Source organism: Scyliorhinus torazame, chromosome 1 (genome assembly GCF_047496885.1).
Source record: "Scyliorhinus torazame isolate Kashiwa2021f chromosome 1, sScyTor2.1, whole genome shotgun sequence".
In the NCBI taxonomy this organism is placed as follows: Eukaryota; Metazoa; Chordata; class Chondrichthyes; order Carcharhiniformes; family Scyliorhinidae; genus Scyliorhinus; species Scyliorhinus torazame.
This window is the reverse complement of record NC_092707.1, coordinates 360,941,948-360,966,858: the sequence shown is the minus strand read 5'-3', so window position 1 is coordinate 360,966,858 and position 24,911 is coordinate 360,941,948. Positions and strand designations below refer to the sequence as shown.

Genomic DNA, 24,911 nt, shown 5'->3' with positions numbered 1-24,911 from the left:
TTCGGACACGGAATCAGGCGGGGAAGTTGGTGGTGGCTCCGGAGCAGATTAATGAAGTATTTAAAGAATTAATATTATAGAGACATATGTAGGTCGGAGCCACCAGAGGAGGAACGGGCGATGAGGGAGTTTTTAGATGGGTTAGAGTACCCAAGGTTGGGAGAGCTGGTGAGTATGCAGGGGGTGAAGGAGGCAATTGGGAGGATGCAGGCAGGGAAGATAGCAGGGCCCGATGGGTTCCCAGCCAAATTTTATAAGAAATTTAAAAACAAGCTGGATACACTGTTGGTGGGAATGTTCGAAGATGCGATGGACATGGGTATCTTGCCACAAACGATGGGGCAGGCTTCCATCTCGTTACTGCTAAAGAAAAATAAGGACCCAGTGGGTCTTATAGACCCATTTCTCTGCTGAATGTAGATACCAAAATTTTGGCAAAGGTGTTAAGGCTGGAGGGGTGTCTCCCAAAGGTGATCGGGGAGGACCAGACGGCGTTCGTTAAGGGATCGCAGTTGTTTTCAAAAGTGAGGAGGTTGCTGAATGTGGTCCTCTCTCCAGCAGAGGGAAGGGAGATGGAAGTGGTAGCTCTGGATGCAGAGAAGGCATTCGTTCGGGTAGAATGGGGTTATCTGATGGCAGTACTGGAGAGGTTTGGGATCGGGCCAATGTTTGGGGCATGGGTGCGACTGTTATATAAGGAGCCAAAGGCAAGTGTGAATATGAATAATTCGAACTCGGGGTATTTTGCATTGCATTGGTGTACGAGGCAGGGGTGCCCTATGTACACCCCCCCCCCCCTTATGTTTGCATTGGCTGTAGAACCCTTGGCCATTGCTCTAAGGAGCTTGGGGTTGTGGAAGGGGATAGTGAGAGGTGGGGTAGAACATAGTGTCCCTATATGCAGATGATCTGCTCTATACGTCACGGAGCCAAAGGTATCGATGAGGGGTATAATGGAGCTGCTTCAGAGGTTTGGGAAGTCCTCGGGGTACAAGTACTAGGGAAAAGTGAGGTTGTCATGGTCTCCCCACTGGGAGTGGGAATGGGGGTGGGAGGGTTGCCATTCCACTTGGCAACGTCTCACTTTAAGTATCTGGGAGTGGCTCGGGACTCGGCAGGACTCCAAAAGTTTAATTTTACCAGTTTGGTGGGGAGGGTGAAGGCTTATTTGGCAAGGTGTGACAATCTCCCTTTGTCATTGGCAGGCCAGGTACAGGCTGTCAAAATGAATGTGTTGCCGCAGTTCCTGGTTCTGTTCCAGTGTCTGCCGGTCTTTCTACCTAAATTGTCTTCAAGAGGGTGGACAAGTTGACCTCGTTTATCTGTTGGGCTCCAGGAGCCATCATTTCAGAAACGGTTCCATTGTCAAGTTCAAGTTGAGGACAAAGTAGTGAACAGGCACGTGAATCACATCTGAGCTAGAGGAACGTACCCACGAATGGAGATTGAACTGGTGATTGGCGTTTCGCTGTCAATCTCTGAGGTGTGTGGTCGCCATGTACTGTCATTCCTGATCATAGAATCATAGAACGGGATGCATCCAATGGGCTGTTGAATACCGAACCACCAGTTCCAAGGATGCATCTTTTTCCACAGCTCACGACCCTACACCTGTTCCAGAAACTCTCACCCGATAGAGTTGTGTCATTTTAAACACCCCCACAGAGACTTGATTTGTAGAAGAGGGGAAGTTAAAGCTAAGAGGCTTTAATATTGTGTCGTTGTATAAAGAATTTAAGGGGGAAGAAATGTAGTACGGGTGTAGTTGCCCCTCTTTCCTGCTAATCAGCCGATGGGGGTGGGGTAAGAGTGCCTGGGCAGGCAGCACGATGACGACAAGCGTGTAAATACCTCCATGGGTGTTCCCAATAAAGTTTACATTTGTTTGCAGCAAACTGGCTCCCACCTCACGAGATTACAGAATCTCTGTCACATGGAGAAAGTTAGATGCTTAGAGATGAGAAAATTCCCGCATTTTTGACAGATTTATGACATTGGTCTCGGAAATCCACTGTTTTAAATATGTTATGACCTATGGGGCTAGTACAGGGCTTAAAGAAATCGCAACTTTGCTTTCAGTGATAGCAGAAACTAACTGCAAAGCTGTGATTGGAGAAACACAGAGCTGCTCCTCCAAACACACCTCCGCTACCTCCCGTCTCCCTGCGCCCTCCACCCCTTTGTATTAATGTGCATATGATTCCTTGTCAGAAAAATATTTCAAACCAATTTTTGGCCACTAACTTTCAGACCTTTTGTCTTCGGTCACCCACACCCTAGAATGAGTTGTTGAATGATTTATACACTCACCTATCACCCAGTTTGCTGTTTACCGTGGTGCTTATGAGGAGTCACTGTTATTGTTAGTTGTCTAATGATCCATTAGTCCATTTTCTTTGGGGGAGAGGAGGTAAACCAAATAGATTTGAAATAAATAGGGGTCAAGATGGTTCTAAGTTAGCACACTCAGAATGGCCTTTATGGCAGATTGGAAATCAATCATCCAAATAGGTAAGTTCACTGTCCCCCAGTGTGCTGCTACTACTTGAGTAACAAATATCGACCATTGACTGATTTGGAATGGCAGTCCGACAGCTACAAGCTGTGATTCCGCCCACTTGACTTTCAGTCAAGATACGCTTATAACCCATTCTCTAACTTAGAAAGGTCTAGACTGAACAAGAACCATGAAAAAAGGGCAAGAAAAAGAAATCTTTAAAAATAAGAACTTTACCCCATGCTTTGCCAAGCAAGAGTTTAGGGTCCAGGCCATAGTGATTCAGCAAGCATTTTATGAAAGCTCACCTGTTCTGTGGGAGTCAAAAGTTCATTTGTATGAGAGGTTAAATTAAATTTAAAAGATGAGGAAAATATACTTTATTAACTTACCATTTAGTAATAATAGCTTTATTTGGCTGTAGATCCTGGATCTTCTAAAATCATGGAAGGACCTATCCAGGCAATACAGTACAAGTTCCAAAAAAAGGTATGGATGTAAAACTCCACATTTTATTGATCGTTCATAAAGCTGCAAAAACTATATTCAGCTATTATAATTATTTTTAATGTAGTATTATAAACTATAGTATACTGTTTCCAACCAAATAACCTATTCAAATATTTTATGCATATATTTTGGTGAAGTATAGTTATTCTGCTGTTAGATTGTTGCTCTGCCAAAACTCCAACAATTTGTGGCTACTTACATACACATGGGGCGGGATTCTCTGTTTGGGAGACTATGGGCGCGATTCAACTAATTGGGAACAAAGTCCCCTAGCGAGAGCGTTTAGCCTTGTGTTTCCCGGCCCTCATGACTCGTGTTGTGTAAGGGGCCTCAGTGGGGAACTCGCAGCCAAGGCCTTGCATAGCCCCGTTTTGTACACTGGGGAGCTATGCGTCCCAGTGTAGCAAGAGATCGAAATGGCATCCCGGCTCCGAGGCCCCCAAAGCAGCCGCAGATCCCCCTCCCCAGCCTGAATGCACTATGGGAGGGCCCCAGCCACACCCCACATCCCCTCGCACCCCACCACATACCCAACACCCATGCAGGGCACCCCCCGGCCCGATTGCATGTGCAGAAAATGCCAGCTCAGCAGTGACAATCTGACAGTACCCCCTGGGCACCTTGGCAATGCCAGACTGGCACCCAGGTGGCACTGTCACAGTGCCCAGGTGGTACCAGGGCATCACCCTGCCCAAAGGCATGCAACTGGGGCCTCCGCTCCCCTGGGAGACCCCCACGGGTGTCATTCCGTCTGGCTGCCGTTTGTGGAGACGCGTGCTGAACAGCACTCACCCAAAGTCTCCGAAGCAAATGGGATGAATCCCAAAACCTCAGGTACCTTGGGAATTTGCACATTAGAGTGAGACTAGCTGTCTTGCTCTAATATACAGATTTGCCAAATAGTGAAACCGCCCACAATGGGCGGTATTTACTTCGCACCATCTTGCAAGATCGCATTGGATCTCGCAAGGCGTTGCGATTCAGATAGATCCAGGAGCAGGTTCTCCCCTGCTTTTAACAGTCATGCTGCGCCGCGGCGAGCTGTGCAGAGTGGCCATTGGATCCCGTCCAATGTTCTCCCGCAGGAGCTGAATTGCACCAGTTTTACAATTGTGTTGCGGTCGTAAAGTGGGATGCAATTCTGTGTTCCATACCATACAAATTTATGCATGCATTGGAATATGAGGGATTCCCAGGGAATCCAGCTATCGGGCCACTATCTTGAGCGGGTGGCTAGATAGCAAGGTCCCGCGGCCACACCCCCCCGTACATTCCTGTACATTGGCCCGACCCCTCTCACCCCACCGCACAGTAGCCCCCACCACCGGATTGCCTGGGTTCCCCAGCCACAGAATTGGAGAATCCAGTCCCCAGGTGTTTGCACTTTGATGTTTCAGGCTGGATTCTCAGTTTCAGAGACTTAAGTGCTGACGCCAGGACTGAATCATGGGTGTTCTGCATGCCTTGCTAATGGGCCAGCACTGGCGCCATTTGGAACTAGTGCGATTCCAATGCACACCGGTGTGTGATTCGCTGGGGTCAGGATTGGCACCCGAGAGCCTGACAAGCTACAGCCGCATACAAGCACCCCACTCCCCACATACTCACATTCCAGCCAAGGAGATTCCACCCCAAAGAGCGATCCTGAGATTCGCAGATGCTGAATTAGAGAGACTGCTGGATGCCTTGGTGGAGAGACGGGACACCCTGTTCCCTGGGTTGGGAAGGAGGCTGCCACCCGCCAATATCAACTGGGCCTGGCCGCAAGTGGCCGAGCAGCAGTGCCGAATGAAGCTGCATGAGCTCCTCACAGGCTGAGTCAACACCATCACCTCGCGCCCCTGGATCCACCCCTGTCCCACACTCTCCACACCCATCACCAACCCCCTCCCACCCCTTGTGTCCCCGGCAGACCGGTAGACAGCGCTAGGTGAGGATGGGCAACGCCCCTGTCCCACACACCCATAGCCCCCTCTCCCCCTCTAGAGGGCGATCAAACCCCACCCCCCGCCAGTCCACGAGTGTGGTAGTCACCACTGTTGTATTATAATGTATATATGGGTATTACAGTAAGGCCCCTGTACTACAGGTACAGGGATGGATCCCTACCTGCTGGCTCCGCCCAGGAGGCGGAGTATAAATGTATGTGCTCTCCGAACAGCAGCCATTTCGTAAGCTGCTGTAGGAGGCAACACATCTCTGTATAATAAAGCCTCGATTACTCTCTACTCTTGTCTCGTCGTAATTGATAGTGCAACAATTTTTACACAGAGATTTTTCAGAGATCGACCTCCGCATCAAGCCGGATCGCCTGCAGCTGCATCCTCAAGCAGACAACGCCAAAAAGGACTTCCAACATTGGCTAGCTTGCTTTGAAGCATACATCGGGTCTGCGCCAGACTCAATCTCAGAAGCACAGAAGCTCCAGATTCTGTACACGCGGCTGAGCTCCAACGTTTTTCCCCTCGTCCAGGACGCGCCTACCTACGCAGCCAACCAACCCCGGGGGACCGAAGTGCTACTTCTGCGGACAGACAAAACACCCCCAGCAGCGCGGCAGGCGCGGGGCGCGCTCTTCAAGGCCTGTGGCAAGAAGGGACATTTCGCTGCAGTGTGCCAGGCCCGCTCAATCGCCGCTATTGTCCTGACACCCCCCACGTGCGGCCAGTGGGCGCTGCCATCTTCCTCTCCTCAGACCACGTGCGGCCCGTGGACGCCGCCATCTTGCTCCACTCACAACACATGCGGCCCGTGGTCGCCGCCATCTTGCTTGCCTCAGAACAAATGGCACCGCCATCTTGCCTGCCCCAGGACACTGCGGCCTAAGGGCGCCGCCATCTTGCCTGCCCCAGGACACGTGCGGCCCTTGGGCGCCGCCATCTTACCCGCCTCAGGATCCCTGCCCGCCGGGCACCTCATCGGGCCGCTCATCGCCTGCAACCGCCGACGAACAGCCGCGTCTCACCTCGGTCATGATCGACCAGTCTGGACCGCACAATCTTGCGACCGCTTCGACAAAGGTGAAGGTCGGCGGTCACGAGATATCCTGCCTTCTGGGAGCACTGAGAGCTTCATCCACCCCGATACAGTAAGGCGCTGCTCCCTCGCGGTACACCCCGCAAACCAAAGAATCTCCATGGCCTTGGATCCCTCTCCGTGGCGATCCGGGGGTACTGCATCGCCACCCTCACCGTCCAGAGTGTAGGGTTCAGCGGCTTCCGGCTCTACGTCCTCCCCAACCGCTGCGCTGCCTTGCTACTTGGCCTGGACTTCCAGTGCAACTTCCACCCCTTACTGTTTGCGGCCTCGCGACCCTTAAGATCAACCCGCCTTCCCTGTTTACAAACCTCACCCCGGATTGCAAACCCGTCGCCACCAGGAGCAGACGGTACAGCGCTCAGGACCGAATCCTCATCAGATCTGAGGTCCAGCGGCTGCTGCGGCAAGGTATCATCGAGGCCAGCAACAGCCCCTGGAGAGCCCAAGTGGTAGTGGTGAAAACGGGGGAGAAAAACAGGATGGTCGTTGACTACAGTCAGACCATCAATGGGACACGCAGCTCGACGCGTATCCCCTCCCACGCATATCTGATATGGTCAATCAAATTGCACAGTACCGGGTCTTCTCGACAGTGGACCTGAAATCTGCCTACCACCACCTCCCCATCCGCAAGGAGGACCACCCATACACTGCGTTTGAAGCAGACGGCCCCTTTACCATTTCCTTAGGGTTCCCTTCGGTGTCACCAACGGGGTCTCGGTCTTCCAACGGGAGATGGACCGAATGGTTGACCGGTACGGGCTGCGGGCCACTTTCCTGTACCTGGACAATGTCACCATCTGCGGCCACGACCAGCAGGACCACGACGCTAACCTTTCCAAATTTCTCCACACCGCCACACTCCTCAACCTAACTTACAACAAGGAGAAGTATGTGTTCAGCACAAACTGATTAGCCATCCTCGGCTATGTGGTTCAAAACGGAGTTCTAGGGCCCGACCCCCCTCATGGAACTTCCCCTCCCCCACTGTCCCAAGGCCCTCAAACGATGCCTGAGGTTCTTTTCATATTACGTCCAGTGGGTCCCAAACTATGCGGACAAGGCCCACCCACTCAGTCAATCCACCGCTTTCCCACTGACAGCCGAGGCTCACCAGGCCTTCAACCGTATCAAGGCCGACATCGCCAATGCCGCGATGCACGCGGTCGACGAGGCGCTCTCCTTCCAAGTCGCGAGCGATGCATCAGACGTCGCTCTGGCTGCCACCCTCAACCAGGCAGGCAGGCCCGTGGTATTCTTTTCCCGCACCCTCCATGCCTCAGAAATTCGGCACTCCTCCGTCGAAAAGGAGGCCCAAGCGATCGTTGAAGCTGTGCGACATTGGAGGCATTACCTGTCCGGCAGGAGATTCACTCTCCTCACTGACCAACAGTCGGTTACCTTTATGTTTAACAACACACAGCGGGGTAAGATCATAAATGATAAAATCTTGAGGTGGAGGATCGAGCTCTCCACCTACAATTACGAGATTTTGTATTGCCCCGGTAAGCTTAACGAGCCCCCAATGCCCTGTCCCGAGGTACATGTGCCAGCACAGAAGTGGACCGACTCCAGACCCTGCACGACGATCTCTTGTCACCCGGGAGTCACCCGCATTTACCACTTCATTAAGGCCCGCAATCTGCCCTACTCCATCGAGGAAGTCAGGGCTATTACCAGAGACTGCCAGGTCTGCGTGGAGTGTAAACCGCACTTCTACCGGCAGACCATGCGCCCCTGGTAAAGGCCTCCCGCCCCTTTGACCGCCTCAGCGTGGACTTCAAAGGGCCCCTCCCCTCCACCGACCACAACACGTACTTTCTTAATGTGGTCGACGAGTATTCCCGATTCCCTTTCGCCGTCCCATGCCCCGATATGACATCTGCCACCATCATCAAAGCCCTCAACACCATCTTCGCTCTGTTTGGTTTACCCGCCTACGTCCACAGTGACTGGGGATCCCCATTTATGAGCGACGAGCTGAGCCAGTACCTGCTCAACAGGGGCATTGCCTCGAGCAGGACGACCAGCTACAACCCCAGGGGAAATGGGCAGGTGGAGCAGGAGAATGGGACGGTCTGGAGGGCTGTCTAGCTGGCCCTACGGTCCAGAAATCCCCCGGCCTCCTGCTGGCAGGAGGTCCTCCCCGACGCACTTCACTCCATTCGCTCGTTCCTGTGAATCGCGACCAAGAAACCCCCATGAACGTCTGTTTGCCTTCCCCAGGAAGCCCACCTCCGGGGTTTCGCTCCCATCATGGCTGGCAGCTCCAGGACCCATTCTCCTCCACAAGCACGTGCGGCTCCACAAGGCGGAGCCGTTGGTTGAGAGAGTACAGCTACTCCATGCGTACCCCAACGGCTGCCAAGACACAGTCTCCCTCAGGGATCTGGCACCAGCTGTGCCCCCACAGCCCCCCCCCCGCCCTGGCTCAACCCTCCCCTCCCCCGGCGCACCCCACCACAGCCGCTGCTCCAGGACAATCCGTCCTCCCCTTGCTCCCACCCAGGGATGAAGAGGATTTCGACACGCTCCCGGAGTCACCGAAGACCAAGCCGATGCCTGAGTTGCCACCAGCACTGCGGCGCTCTCAACGACAGATCAAGGCGCCCGATCGTCTAAATTTGTAACCTTCTCTGCAATTTTAAAACCAATCTGCATGTATATAGTCCCCCCCCGCCCCCCCGCTGGACTCATTTTTAACAGGGGGTGAATGTGGTAGTCACCACTGTTATATTATATTGTATATATGGTGTAGCGCAACAATTACTCACTCAAGTCGAGAAGTGATGAAGTCAATCGAGGCTTTATTAAGCAAGACTTGTTCCCCAGCAGCTCAATTACAGAATGCGGCTGCTGGGAGAACTCAAGCTCTTATACTCCGCCTTCTGGACGGAGCCAGCAGGCAGCAGATCCAACCAGGACCCGGGACCTGTCAGCCAATAGCCTCTCGGCTTCACAGGTACCATGCTACCCCTAATACATACCACCACATTCACCCCTTGTTAAAAAAGAAACCGGCGGGGTGGTGGTTCGCATGGTGGTAGGGGTTTACAAGGCTGGTCCTGGAACTAATTTTGTACAGTGGCTATGCATTTAGCCCAACAGTTAACTATGTACAGGTTGTCAGAATTATTTACAAGTTTTTTTTTGTGTCACGCGGATTCCACGAGTCGAGCGGGTGCCCTGGTCGTCCTTGTCGATTGCCTCAGAACCGGTGGTGGTGCAGGTGCTGGCTCTGGCACTGTCATCTCTGGGAGCATTGCGCTGTTCGTCCCTGTTTCTTTACTCCTGGGTGGGCACGGGAGGAGGACCGACCCACCCGGGTAGGGAGCGGTCGTGGGGTGCACCGGTGGTAGGGAGGGGGTGATCGGTGTTGGGAGTGTGTGTGTGTTTCCGACAGGCGCCAGGTCCCATAGGGAGACCGTGTCCTGTCGGCCGTTGTGGTACGCCACGTAGGCGTACTGAGGGTTTGCGTGGAGAAGGTGAACCCTCTCGACAAACGGGTCCGATTTGTGCGCCCGCACATGTTTTCGGAGCAAGATGGGCCCTGGGGCTGCCAGCCAGGTCGGCAGCGAAGTTCCAGAGGAGGACTTCCTAGGGAAGACAAGGAGGCGCTCGTGAGGCGTTTGGTTAGTGGTGGTACACAGCAGCGACCGGATGGAGTGGAGCGCATCTGGGAGGACTTCCTGCCACCGGGAAACTGGGAGATTTCTGGACCGTAGGGCCAGTAGGACGGTTTCCAGACCGTACCGTTCTCTCTCTCTACCTGACCGTTCCCCCGGGGGTTGTAGCTGGTCGTCCTGCTCGAGGCAATGCCCTTGCTGAGCAGGAACTGATGCAGTTCGTCGCTCATGAAGGAGGACCCGCTGTCGCTATGGATGTACGCGGGGAAACCGAACAGTGTAAAGATGGTGCCGAGGGCTTTAATGACTGTGGCCGCTGTCATGTCAGGGCAGGGGATGGCGAACGGGAAACGGGAGTACTCGTCCACCACGTTCAGGAAGTATGCGTTGCGGTCGGTGGAGGGGACGGGGCCTTTGAAATCCAAACTGAGGCGTTCAAAGGGACGGGAAGCCTTTATCAGGTGCGCTCTATCTGGCCTGAAAAAGTGCGGTTTGCACTCTGCGCAGATTTGGCAGTTCCTGGTGGCTGTACGGACCTCCTCAACAGAGTAGGGAGGTTGCGGGACTTCACGAAATGGTAGAATCGAGTGACCCCCGGGTGGCAGAGGTCCTCGTCGAGGGCTTGGAGGCGGTCTACTTGTGCGTTGGCACATGTGCCGCGGGATAGGGCATCAGACGGCTCGTTCAGCTTTCCGGGACGATACAAGATCTCATAGTTATAGGTGGAGAGCTCAATCCTCCACCTCAAGATCTTGTCATTCTTCATTTTGCCCCGCTGTGCATTATCGAACATAAAGGCGACCGACCGTTGGTCAGTGAGGAGAGTGAATCTCCTGCCGGCCAAGTAATGCCTCCAATGTCGCACAGCTTCCACTATGGCTTGGGCTTCCTTTTCCACTGAGGAGTGCGGATTTCTGAGCCGTGGAGGGTCCGGGAGAAAAAGGCCACAGGTCTGCCCGCTTGGTTGAGAGTGGCCGCCAGAGCTACATCGGATGAGTCGCTCTCGACCTGGAAGGGGAGAGACTCGTCGATTGCGTGCATCGTGGCCTTTGCGATATCCGCTTTGATGCGGCTGAAGGCCTGGCGGGCCTCTGTCGACAGGGGGAAGGTAGTGGACTGGATTAACAGGCAGGCCTTGGCTGCGTACTGGGGAACCCACTGGGCGGAATACGAAAAGAAGCCCAGGCAGTGTTTCAGGGCTTTGGAGCTGTGGGGGAGGAGAAATTCCATAAGGGGGCGCATGCATTCGGGTCGGGGCCTATCACTCCATTGCGCACTACGTATTCCAGGATGGCCAGACGGTTGGTGCTAAAAACGCATTGTTCCTCGTTATAGGTGAGGTTCAGGGCGTTAGCGGTCTGGAGGAATTTGCGGAGGTTGGCGCCATGGTCCTGCTGGTCATGGCTGCAGATGGTTACATTGTCGAGGTATGGGAACGTGGCCCGCAACCCGTGCTGGTCAACCATTCGGTCCATCTCCCTTTGGAAGACCGAGACTCCGTTCGTGACGCCGAATGGGACCCTTAAAAAGTGGTAGAGCCGCCCGTCTGCCTCGAAGGCCGTGTACTTGCGGTCACTCGGGCAGATGGGGAGCTGGTGGTATGCGGACTTGAGGTCCACGGTGGAAAAGACCTTGTACTGTGCAATCCGATTGACCATGTCGGATATGCGGGGGAGAGGGTACGCATCGAGCTGCATGTACCTATTGATGGTCTGACTATAGTCTACGACCATCCTCTGCTTCTCCCCGGTCTTCACAACTACCACCTGGGCTCTCCAGGGACTATTGCTGGCCTGGATTATGCCTTCCTTCAGCAGCCGCTGGACCTCAGACCGGATAAACATCCGATCCTGGGCGCTGTATCGTCTGCTCCTAGTGGAGACGGGTTTGCAATCCAGGGTGAGGTTCACAAACAAGGAAGGCGGTTCAACCTTGAGAGTCGCGAGGCTGCAGATAGTGAGTGGGGGTATTGGGCCGCCGAATTGGAACGTTAGGCTCTGGAGGTTACACTGGAAATCTAACCCCAAGAGAGTGGGAGCGCAGAGTTGGGGAAGGACATAAAGCCTATAATTCTTAAACTCCCTCCCTTGCACCGTTAGGTTCGCGATGCAGAACCCTTTGATCTCTACGGAATGGGATCCGGCTGCCAGAAAAATCTTTTGGGTGCTCGGACGAATAGAAAGAAAACAGCGTCTTACCGTATCCGGGTGGATAAAACTTTCTGTGCTCCCAGAGTCGATCAGGCATGGTGTCTCGTACCCGTTGACCAGCACCATTGTCATTGCCGTTTGGATCGTCCGTGGCCGCGATTGGTCCAGAGTCACCGAAGCCAGTCTTGGTTGCTGCACCGTGGCGCTTTCTTCTGACCCCGTGGAGCCATCCATCTATGCTGGGGTCCATGGCGATCAGCCAAGACGGCGGCGTCCATGGATCGCACGCGGTTGGGTGTGGACAAATAGCCGCCCCATGGATTGCACGTGGCCGGGGGGGGGGGTCACAAGATGGCGGCGCCCATCCTCCCCGCGTGGTGTCCAGGACCCAAAATGGCGGCGCCCGCGGGCCGCACATGGAGCGCTGGGGGGGTTGAGTCTGCTGTCCCCGTTCTCCCCCGGAGATTGCGGCGACCCCCCGGGACTGGCACACCGCTGCGTAATGCCCCTTTTTGCCGCAGCTTTTACAAATAGCTGAGCGGGCCGGGCAGCGCTGCCGGGGGTGTTTCACCTGCCTGCAAAAATAGCAGCGGGGCCCACCGGGATGGTCTGGTGCTCTAGCCGTGCAGGCTTGCGGGGGGATGGGGGGCGCCAGGGAGTCGGTCGCAAAGGGGGTCCACGGAGCCCAAGGGGCTGCCGTCGGTCGGGGCCGTAGGCGCAGGCATTTTGTGAGGCCACATCGAGGGAGGCCGCAAGGGCCCGTGCCTCTGTGAGTCCTAACGAGTCTCTCTCTAACAGTCTTTGCCGAATTTGAGAAGAAGTCATACCTGCCACAAAAGCATCCCTGATTAGGAGCTCCGTGTGCTCGTTTGCGCTCACCGACGGGCAGTTGCAGTTCCTTCCCAGAATCAACAGCGCGCTGTAGAACTCGTCAAGCGATTCTCCGGGAATTTGCCGTCTCGTCGCGAGCTGGTGGCGTGTGTAGACCTGGTTTATGGGCCGAATGTAGACTCCTTTCAGCATGGCGAGCGCCGTCGGGAAATCCTCCGTGTCTTCGATGAGCATGTAGATCTCCGGGCTCACCCTGGAAATTACGACCTGCATTTTCTGATCTTCCGTGGTCCGGCCGGGGGCCGTTCGAAGGTAACCTTCGAAGCATGCTAGCCAGTGTTTAAACACGGCCTCCGAGTTTGCTGCATGGGGGCTGATTCGCAGACAATCCGGGACGATCTGGAGCTCCATAGTCTTTTAAGCTTGCTTAATAAATTGTAGCGCAACAATTACTCACTCAAGTTGAGAAGTGATGAAGTCAATCGAGGCTTAATTAAGCAAGACTTGTTCCCCAGCACCTCAGTTACAGAGTGCATCGACGGGCACCCCGTCTATATCACGTGCCAACACCCATGCCTCCCACCATGGCCGGGTGCTCTGCACACACAGGCCACTCGCTGCGGACCCCCTGTGCTGCCCAGGTCCAAGTGTCTCACAATGTGCATTATTTGTTCCCCCCCCGCCCCCCCCCCCCCCCCCCCCCCCCAGGAGAAGGCGGCCCACAACTGCAGGCAAAGAGATAAGACTGGAGGGGCGCTAACTGTCGCAGTGTTCAGGGTGATAGACCTGGTCATTGGGGTTGGAGAGCGGGCAGTCGCCAAGGCAGAGGTCGGTATCGGAGATGCAAGTTAGCCCCCAAAGCATTGCAATGTCTCTATGGAGCGTGAGCCCCCCCCCCCACCCCCCCCCCCCCACCACCACTCCCACCTGCAAATGAACCATTTGTTTTGTCTTGCAGGATCACCTGCCAACAAGGTGGGTCCACCTGGGGTCCCCTGCCCCCGGCTGCAACCCAGCGGCTCACCTGGTGACAATGCAGGACCTGCTGATGACATTCGCCAACCTGAAGTTGGTCATATCAAGGCTAACTTTAACTGTAAAAGACAAACTTTAACCATAACATCTCGGTTTACCTTACTGCAGTTACCAAACTTCTGAGTGGGTTGGACTGGGCTCCGTAAGTGGAACTTAACAAAGCACGTGGAGGAAGCCAGGGAGGATCTTAAGAGGTGGTATGCACTGCACTTAATGTTGGCGGGGGGTTCCAAGTGGTGAAAATGAATATTTTGCCAAGGTTCTTGTTTATCTTTCAGGCTCTCCCGATCTTTATATCAAAGGCCTTTTTTCGGAAAGTGAACACGATCATTTCGGACTTAGTATGGGCGGGAAGGTGCAGAGGGTGGGGAGGACCCTGCTACAGAGGCAGAGACAGCGTTTGGCGTTGCCAAACTTGCTTCATTATTATTGGGCGGCGAATGTGGACAAGGTGCAGCGGTGGTGAGAAGGAGAAGGGATAGAGTGGGTTAGGATGGAGGAGGAATCTTGTAAGGGGTCTAGTTTGAGGGCTATGGTTACGGCAGCATTGCCAATGGCCCCGAGCAGGTATTCAGGGAGCCCAGTGGTGCAGTCCACGGTGAAGATATGGAATCAGCTGAGGAGGCATTTTAGGGTGGAAGGGATGTCGGTGCTAACGCCACTGTGCGAGAATCATGGGTTTGAGCCGTGGGGGGATGGAATATGTATACAGGAGGTGGAGGGAAGTGGGGCTGGTCAAGGTGAGGGATTTGTATTTGGAGGACGGGTTTGCCAGTCTGGAGGAGCTAAGGGAGAGGGTAGAGCTGCCGAGGGGTAGTGAGTTCAGGTATCTACAGGTTAGGTACTTTGCACAAAAGGTCTGCAAGGGGTTCCCTAGATTGCCGGGATACACCCTGCTGGAGTGACTGCTGCTTCCGGATGTGGAAGGGGAGGGAAGAATTGAGGATATATATAAGTGGCTGGGGAAGCAGGGAGGCGAGCGGGTAGTGAAGATCAAGGAGAAATGGGGAGCGGAGTTGGGAATGGAGATCCATTGGGGAGTATGGAGTGAGGCACTGCGAAGGGTAAACGCGACCTCCACTTGTGCAAGGATGAGCCTGATACAGTTTAAGGTGGTGCACAGGGTGCATATGACACGGCCGAGAATGAGTGGGTTCTTTCAGGGGGTAGCAGATGAGTGTGAGAGGTGTGGGCGGGGGCCAGCGATTCATGCGCACATGTTTTGGGGTTGTGAGAAATTGGGAAGATTCTGGGCAGGAGTGTTCGCGGTCTTGGCCAGGATAATGGGGGAGGGAGTGGACCCGGACCCTTTGGTGGCGATATTTCCCTTTGGTGGCGATATTTGGGGTTTCAGAGAACCGGGGCTCATTGAGAGGAGTAAGGCTGATGTCTTGGCCTTCGCATCTCTGATTGCACGGCGCCGAATTTTGCTAGAGTGGCGATCAGCGTCGCTACTGGGGGTAGTAGCATGGTTTGGTGACCCGTATGACTTCCTGCAGTTAGAGAAGATAAAGTATGAGTTCAAGGGCTCAGCAGGGGAATTTGAGAAAAGGTGGGCGATGTTTGTGACCGTGTTTGAGGAGCTGCTCGTCGCAGGGGGGTGGGTGATGGGGAGGAGGGGGTGAAAAAGGAGAAAAATCTGTACAAACTGTATAGTTGATTGTTGGGAAGAATGTTTACAGGGTGTTTATTTGCTGTAACCTACTTTGATGTAAGTTTGTACAATGCAAAAAAATGCATTTTTTTTTTAAAAGGTGAAGGAACCCGTAGGAAGCAGTGACCACAATATGATAGAATTTACCCTGCAGTTTGAGAGGGAGAAGCTGCAATCAGATGTAACGGTTTTACAATTAAATAAGGGTAACTACAAAGACATGAGGGAGGAACTGGCCAGAGTTGATTGGAAAAGGAGCCTCGGAGGGAAGACAGTGTAACAGCAATGGCAGGAGTTTTTCAGGGTTATTCGGGCGGCACAGGAGAAATTCATCCCAAGGAGGAGGAAACATGCTAAGGGGAGGACAAGGCATCCATGGTTAATGAGGGAAAACAAGGACAGCATAAAAGCAAAAGAAAAAGCATACAAAATGGCGAGAATTAGTGAGAAGCCAAAGGATTGGGAATCCTTTAACAGTGAGCAGAGGACAACTAAAAAAACAATAAGGGGAGAGCAGATGAAATATGAGTTCAAGCTAGCTAGTAATATAAAAGAAGATAGGAAGAGATTTTTTCAATATATAAAAGGTAAGAGAGAGGCAAAAATAGACATTGGACCACTGGAAAACATGGCTGGAGAAGTAATAATAGGAAACAAAGAAATGGCAGACGAACTGAATAGTTACTTTGCATCAGTCTTCACGAAAGACACCAGTGGGATGCCAGAGCTCCAGGAGAATCAGGGGGCAGAAGTGAGTGCAGTGGCCATCACTAAGGAGAAGGTTATGGGGAAACTGAAAGGTTTGAAGGTAGATAAGTCACCTGGACCGGATGGACTACACCCCAGGGTTCTAAAAGAGATAGCTGAGGATATTGTGGAGGCATTGGTGGTGATCTTTCAGGAATCACTGGAGGTAGGAAGGGTCCCAGAGGACTGGAAAGTGGCTAATGTAACACCACTGCTTCAGAACATAAACATAAGAACACAAGAACTAGGAGCAGGAGTAGGCCATCTGACCCTTCGAGCCTGCTCCACCATTCAATGAGATCATAGCTGATCTTTTGTAGACTCAGCTCCACTTTCCCACCCGAACACCATAACCCTTTATTCCTTTATTCTTCAAAAAATTATCTATCTTTATCTTGAAAAAACATTTAATAAAGGTGCCTCAACTGCTGTGCCCATTCCCCTGCAGAACAGATATACCATTTTAGATAATGTTGAGGGGAATGGCCTCTCAGGGAAAACAGCAACAGCCAAACTTGTGGCACCACGGTTGGTTCTGCTGCAGAGGGGAGGGGTAATAAGTGTGCCAGTGCAATAGTTATTGGGGATTCAATTGTAAGGGAAATAGACAGGCGTTTCTGTGGCCGCAAATGAGACTCCAGAATGTGTGTTGCCTCCCTGGTGCTGGGGTCAAGGATATCTCGGAGCGGGTACAGGACATTCTGGAGGGGGAGGGTGAACAGACAGTGATCGTGGTACACATTGGTACAAATGACATAGGTAAAAAACAGGGATGAGGTCCTAAAAGCAGAATACAGGGAGCTAGGAAGGAAGTTAAGAAATCGGACCTCAAAGGCAGTGATCTCAGGATTATTACCGGTGCCACGTGCTAGTCAGAGTAGAAGTGACAAGATATATAGGATGAATACTTGGCTGAGGAAACGGTGTCAGGGGGAGGGTCTCAGATTCCTGGGGCATTGGGACCGGTTCTGGGGGAGGTGGAACCTGTACAAACTGGAAGGGTTACACCTGGGTAGGACTGGAACTAATGTCCTATTTGCTAGAGCAGTAGGGGAGGGTTTAAACTAATATGCCAGGGAGATGGGAACCTGCGCAAGGAGTCAGAGAAAGAGAGAGCAAGGACAAAAACAAAAGGTAGAAAAGTGAAAAGAAAAGTGATAGCTGGAGAAACCAAGGGCAAAATTCAAACAGGGCAATAGAGAAAAGTATTGGGAGCAAGACAAACAATGTGAAAAAGACAAACTTAAAGGCTCTGTGCCTTAATGCACGGAGCGTTGGCAATAAAGTGCATGAAATAATATACATACTGCATAGATAGATATACATAGGTACATAGAAGATAGGAGCAGGAGGAGACCTTTTGGCCCTTCGAGCCTGCTACGCCATTCATCACGATCATAGCTGATCATCCAACTCAGTATATGAAATCCTGCTTTCTCCCCATAGCCTTTGCTCCCATTCTCCCCAAGTACTATATCTAGCCGCCTCTTGAAGTTTTAGAATCAACTATTTCCTGTAGTAATGAATTCCACAGGCTCACCACTCTGTGTGAAGAAATGTCTCCTTATATCTGTCCGAAATGGTTTACCCGGAATCCTCAGACTGTGACCCCTGGTTCTGGACACACTCATAATTGGTAACATCTTCCCTGCATCTATCCTGTCTAGTCCCGTTAAAATTTTATAAGTCTCTCTGAGATCCCCCCTCATTCTTCTGAACTCCAACAAGAACAATTCCAAGCTAGTCAATCTCTCCACATTTGACAGTCCCGCCATCCCTAGAATCAGTCTGGTAAACCTTCGCTGCACTCCGTTGAGAGCAAGAACATCCTTCCTCAGAGAAGGAGACCAAAACTGCATGCAATTTCCAGGTGTGGCCTCACCAACGCCTGATATAATTGCAGCAACACATGCCTGCTTCTATACTCGAAACCTCTCGCAATGAAGGCCAACATACCATTAGCCTTCTTTACCGCCTGCTGCACCTGCATGCTTACCTTCAGCGACTGGTGCACAAGGACACCCAAGTCCCACTGCACACTCCCCTCTCCCAATTTACAACCATTCAGGTAATAATCTGCCTTCCTATTTTTGCTTCCAAAGTGAATAACCTCACACTTAGCCAAATTATACTGCATCTGCCATTGATTTGCCCACTCGTCCAACCTGTCCAGATCCTGCTGTAGGATCCCTGCATCCTTGTCACAATTCACCCTCCCACCTAACTTGGTATCATCTGCAAACTTTGAGATGTTACATTTTGTTCCCTCATCCAAGTCATTAATATATATTGTGAATAGCTGGGGTCCCAGCACCGATCCCTGTGGTACCCCACTAGTTACTGCCTGCCAATTTGAAAATGACCCATTAATCCCTACTCTTTGTTTCCTCTCTGCCAACCAGTTTTCTACCCACCTCAATACATTTCCCGCAATCCCGTGAGCTTTAATTTTGCACAATAATCTCTTATGCGGGACTTTGTCAAATGCCTTCTGAAAGTCCAAATATACCACATCGACTGGCTCCCCCTTGTCAACTGTACTGGTTACATCTTCAAAGAATTCCAACAGATTTGTCAAGCATGATTTTCCCTTCATAAATCCATGCTGACTCAGACTGATGTTGCCACAGCTTTTTAAATGTTCCGCTACAAAGTGCTTGATAATGGATTCAAGCATTTTCCCCACTCCCGATGTTAGGCTTACTGGTCTATAATTCCCTGCTTTCTCTCTACCTCCCTGTTTGAATATCGGAGTGACGTGAGCTACCCGCCAATCTTCAGGTTCAGTTCCAGAGTCGATAGAATCCCAGAAGATGACCACCAATGCGTCCACTATTTCCAGAGCCACCTCCTTCAGCACTCTGGGATGCAGATTCTCAGGCCCTGGGGATTTATCTGCCTTCAATCCTATCAATTTTCCCAGCGCCATTTCTCTACTAATGTTGGTCTCCCTCAGTTCTTCCCTCTCACTAAACCTTTCATTCTCCAGCATTTCTGGTATCTGATTTGTGTCCTCTTTTGTGAAGACAGAACCAAAGTATGCATTCAATTGCTCAGCCATTTCTTTGTCCCTTATTATGCATTCCCCTGTTTCTGTTTGTCGGGGGCATACATTTCTCTTTACCAATCTCTTTCTCTTGACATATATATAGAAACTCTTAGTGTCAGTCTTTATGTTCCCTGCAAGCTTCCTTTCGTACTGTACTTTCCGCTTCTGAATCAACCCCTTCGTCCATCTTTGATGATTTCTAAACTGCTCCCGATCCTCAGACCTATTATTTTTTTGTCCCATCTGTGTGTTTCTTCCTTGGATCGGATACTATTTTGAATTTCCTTTGTGAGCCATGGATTGGTCCTCTTACCCCGTTTGCTTTTCTGCCAGACAGGAATGAACAGTTGCTGTAGTTCCTCCATGCGTTCCTTGAACGTTTACCATTGTCTATCCATTGTCATCCCTTTAAGTAACTCTCCCAAATCTATCAAGGCCAACTTACACCTCATATCTTCATAGTTCCCTTTATTAAGATTCAGCACCCTAGTCTCCGAATCAACTACTTCGCTCTCCATCTTGATAACAATTTTTATCATGTTATGGTCGCTCATCCCCAAGGGGTCTTGTAGAGCCAGATTGACAATGATTCCCTTCTGATTACCCAGTCTAAGATGACCTGCTCTCTAGTTGGTTTCTCCACATATTGGTCAAGAAAACCATCCTGTAAACATTCCAGGAATTCCTCATCTACGGCATTATGACTAATTTGATGTGCCCAATCTATGTGAAGATTAAAATCACCCATGATCACCGATATTCCCTTATTACATGCATCTTTAATTTTGTGTTTAATGCCATTCCCAACCTCACCACTGCAGTTTGGAGATCTATATATGACACCCACTAATGTTTTTTGCCCTTGGTATTTCTCAACTCTACCCATACAGATTCCACATTGTCAGAACTAATATCTTTTCTCACTGCTGTGTTAATTTCCTCTTTAACCAGCAGTGCCACACCACCACCTTTTCTTTTATGCCTGTCCTTCCTAAATACTGAAAACTCTGGGACATTCAGTTCCCATCCCTGGTCACCCTGCAGCCATATCTCCGTAGTGACCAACATCGGAATACCCGAGTATTTCCCTGGAGAAAACGTAAGCAAGGCTATGACCAATGTCCACAGCTCCATCTTAACCCAAACTGCCTCCTGGTCCTCGCACCTGCCCAAAACCGCTATATTCGCCGTCCAATAAAAATATAGCAGGCTCGGCAATGGGAAGCCTACCAGTCCCTCTGCGGGACCGTTTTCTAAATCCGAGCTACCTTGCCCGCCCATTTAAAGGATGCGATCAATCTCTCCTCTCCCACAAAAAGTGCTTTTGGTAAAAAAAAAACGGTAGACATTGGGATAAAAACACAAACTGTGGCAAAATACTCATCCTCACAGATTGAACTCAGCCTGCCAAAGATAGAGAGAGGCGCTCCCACCTCTGTAAATAGGCCTTAACCCTACTCACCAGGCTCGTAAAGTTCAAATTACGAAGCGGGCCCAAACCTGCACCTCTTGGTATCTAAAGTGAGTGCCTGATAAAAGGGACAGCAACACCCCCCGATTAACTCCCTTCCCCAGTGGAGTAACCAACAAATACTCACTTTTCTCCAAATTTAGCTTATGTCGAGAAAAAGCCCGAAGCCGCTTCAAACAGCGGCATTTTGTCCCTCATTGTGCAGACCGAGTCCGCAACGTACAATAACATCATTAGCGTATAGGACATCCTATGCTCCACCCCGCCCTCCCCCTCACTCACTATACTCTCCACTTATCCAAATTCCTAAAAGGATGGCCAAATGCTCAATCGCCAATGTGAACAGGAGAGTTGACATGGAGCACCTGAGAATATTTTGAGTTCACGTTATTTGTAAGGATCTTAGGTTCCTTATATGGAAGCTTAACCCCGACACAAATTTGGGCCCTATCCCAAACCGCCCCAACATCGCAAACAAATAGCTCCATCTACCCTATTGAAGGCCTTCTCTGCATCCAGTGCCACAATAACCTCCTGTTACCCCTCTTCCGACGGGGACAAAATCATATTCACCAGACGCCGCACATTAGAGGATAACCTTTTACAAACTCTGTTTGATCCTCCCCAACAACCTTAGGGAAATACTCCTCCAACCTGATCATCAACACTTTAGCCAAAATCTTTGCGACCTCATTCAGTAAAGAGATCAGCCATTATGACCCACACGCTACTGGATCTTTATCTTTCTTTACAAGGAGCAAGATGGATGCCTGCATCATTGTTCAGGAGCGGCCCCCACCCCATTCTACTGAATCTTCAAATGCCTCCACCAACTGATCGGCAAACTTTTAATAAAATTCCACCGGAACCCATCTGACCCTGGTGCCTTGCCAGTCTGCTTACTCCCTCTTACCTTCTGAAGTTCCTCAACCCCCAATGGCTCCTCTAACCCTTTCTGATCCTCTTGCACCACTGTGCGACACTCCTCCGCTATGTCTGACTCATCCTCTGGTGGCTACGAACTGTACCACCATTCATAAAATTCCTCAAACTCCCCATTCAACTTGTCCGGTGTGGACATCGGCCCACCTCCCATGTTGCGAACCTGAATCTGAACGATTTCCCGGAAGCTGCCTGCCGCCTCAGCTGGCCAGCCAACAAACATCTTGTGGTAGTCACCACTGTTGTATTATATTGTATATACTGCACTGCATACGAGGGTATTATGGTAAGGCCCCTGTACTACAGGTACGGGGGTAGATCCTGCCTGCTGGCTCCGCCCAGTAGGCGGAGTATAAATGTGTGTGCTCTCCAAACTGCAGCCATTTTGGGAGCAGCTGCAGGAGGCCACACACCTCCGTGTAATAAAGCCTTGATTACTCTCTACTCTCGTCTCGTCGTAATTGATAGTGCATCAATTTATTACACAGAGATTTTACAAAGATGGATCGCCGCATCAAGCCGGATCGCGTGCAGCTGCATCCTCAAGCAGACAACACCAAAAAGGACTTTGCACATTGGCTAGCTTGCTTTGAAGCATACATCGGATCTGCGACAGACCCAATCCCAGAAGCTCCAGATTCTGTACACGCGGCTGAGCTCCGATGTCTTTCCCCTCATCCAGGACGTGCCTACCTACGCAGAGGCCATGGCGCTACTGAAGGAGTACTACGCTCAGCAGACCAACAAGAACTACGGCAGTCACCTCCTGCCCACGCGGCACCAACTTCCCGGTGAGTCTGTGGAAGATTTCTGACGAGCCCTGCTCGCCCTGGTGTGAGACTGTGATTGCCAGGTCGTTTTGGCCGCTGAACATTCTAACCTGCTAATGAGAGACGCGTTCATTACGGGTATAGGGTTGGCCTACATCCGCCAGCGCCACTTAGAAGGGGCTATGCTTGACCTCGCGGCGACCAAGAAACTCGCGCTCTCGCTCACAGTCGCCTCATGCAATGTACAGGCGTATGCCTCCGACCGCAGGGCCCACCCCTTATGGGCATCGTGGACCCCATCAGCGACCGCCCCCAGCCGTGCGGCAGCCAACCAACCCCAGGGGACCGAAGTGCTACTTCTGGGGACAGACAAAACACCCCCGGCAGCGCTGCCCGGCACGGATCGCACTCTGCAAGGCATGCAGCAAGAAAGGACATTTCGCTGCAGTGTGTCAGGCCCGCTCAATCGCCGCTATTGTCCCTGCACCCCCCCGCGTGTGGCCAGTGGGCGCCGCCATCTTCCTCGCCTCAGACCACGTGCGGCCTGTGGGCGCCGCCATCTTGCTCCCCTCACAACACGTGCGGCCCGTGGGCGCCGCCATCTTGCTTGCCTCACAGCCAATGGGCGGAGCCATCTTGCCTCCCCCAGGACACGTGCGGCCTGAGGGCGCCGCCACCTTGCCTGCCTCAGGCCACGTGCGGCCCATGGGCGCCACCATCTTCCCCGCCTCAGGACCCCTGCCCATCGGGCACCTCATCGGGCCACCCATCGCCTGGAACCACTGACGACCAGCTGCGTCTCGCCTCCGTCACGATCGACCAGTCCCGACCGCACAACCTCGCGACCGCGTCAACAAAGGTGAAGGTCGACAGGCATGAGATATCCTGCCTTCTGGACTCCGGGAGCACTGAGAGCTTCATCCACCCCGATACGATAAGGCGCTGTTCCCTCACGGTACACCCCATGAACCAAAGAATGGCCCTGGCCTCCGGATCCCACTCCGTGGCGATCTGGGGATACTGCATCTCCACCCTCGCCATCCAGGGCGTAGAGTTCAGCGGCTTCCGGCTCTACGCCCTCCCCAACCTCTGCGCTGCCTTGCTACTGGGCCTGGACTTCCAGTGCAACCTCCAGAGCCTAACCCTGAAATTTGGCAGGCCCCTACAACCCCTTACTGTATGTGGCCTCACGACCCTTAAGGTCAACCCACCTTCTCTGTTTGCAAACCTCACCCCGGATTGCAAACCCGTCACCACCAGGAGCAGAGGGTACAGCGCCCAGGACAGGACCTTCATCAGGTCTGAGGTCCGGTGGCTGCTGCAGAGAGGTATCATCGAGGCCAGCAACAGCCCCTGGAGAGCCCAAGTGGTCGTGGTGAAAAACGGGGAGAAAAACAGGATGGTCGTTGATGCACGATCAATAACTCCAGAAGCGAGATTGGAGACAATTGAAGGCTTTAATATGCTAGATGTTTCCCCCAGCAGCGCAGGTATGAAGAAAGCTGCTGGGGCGGCATGGACTCTTATACCCCGCCTTGCAGGGCGGAGCTAACATACAAGCTTAACCAATGGGAACAAGTACATTCTCCACCAATGGTACTCCGGCATTACCAGGTACCCTAATCCTTCTAACACAGACTACCACATTCACCCCCTGTTAAAAAAGAGTCCGGCGGGGGTGGTGGCTTCGTATTACAGCGTGGTAAAAGTGGTAATACCTCCGTACAGCGTTTTGCCTTATTACATCTTTTACTATTTACAACAGTAATGTACATTTCAAAATGAAGCAATTAGTCGATTGGGGGCCCTGGTCGTCCTCTGCGATCGTCGTAGCTTTGGTGGTGATGCCGATGGAGGTTCGGGTGTCTGTGACTCCGGGAGTGTGGTTTTGGCTTCTGTGGCAGCTTCATCACCCCTAGACGGGGCCGGTTGAAGGACCGACTGACCTGGGAAGGGGGCGGCTGTGGGGAGCGCCGGTGGGTGGGAGGGCCTAGACGGGGCCGGTGGAAGAACCGATCCACCTGCGAAGGGGGCGGCTGTGGGGTGCGCCGGTGGGAGGGAGGGTGGGACTGGTGGCGGGGGTGTGTGTAGGGATCCAGCGGGCGCCAGGTCCCGTAGGGAGACCGTATCTTGTCGGCTGTCGGGGTACGCCACGTAGGCGTACTGAGGGTTAGCATGGAGAAGATGGACCCTCTCGACCAATGGGTCCGATTTGTGCGCCCGCACGTGTTTTCGGAGCAGGATGGGTCCGGGAGCTGCCAGCCAGGTCGGGTGTGAGGTCCCAGAGGAGGGCTTCCTGGGGAAGACAAGGAGAAGTTTGTAAGGTGTTTGGTTGGTCGTGGCACAGAGTAGTGACCGGATGGAGTGGAGGGCATCCGGGAGGACTTCCTGCCAGCGGGAGACTGGGAGATTCCTGGACCGCAGGGCCAGTAAGACGGTCTTCCAGACCGTTCCGTTCTCCCTCTCTACCTGTCCGTTTCCCCGGGGGTTGTAACTGGTCGTTCTGCTCGAGGCAATGCCCTTGCTGAGCAGGAATTGACGCAGTTCGTTGCTCATAAAGGAGGACCCCTTATCACTGTGTCCGTAGGTG

At 52.4% G+C, this 24,911-nt stretch overlaps 1 protein-coding gene across 1 annotated transcript in view; it reads left to right on the top strand.

Moving 5' to 3' along the window:
* Window positions 1-2,945: 2,945 nt before the first annotated feature.
* LOC140421817 (4F2 cell-surface antigen heavy chain-like) overlaps window positions 2,946-24,911 on the top strand; it is a 156,054-nt gene continuing 134,088 nt past the window's right edge. Inside the window, exon 1 of the mRNA XM_072506794.1 lies at window positions 2,946-2,986. The gene's annotated coding sequence lies outside the window, so the exon portion shown is untranslated. The remainder of the gene's footprint in view (window positions 2,987-24,911) is intronic.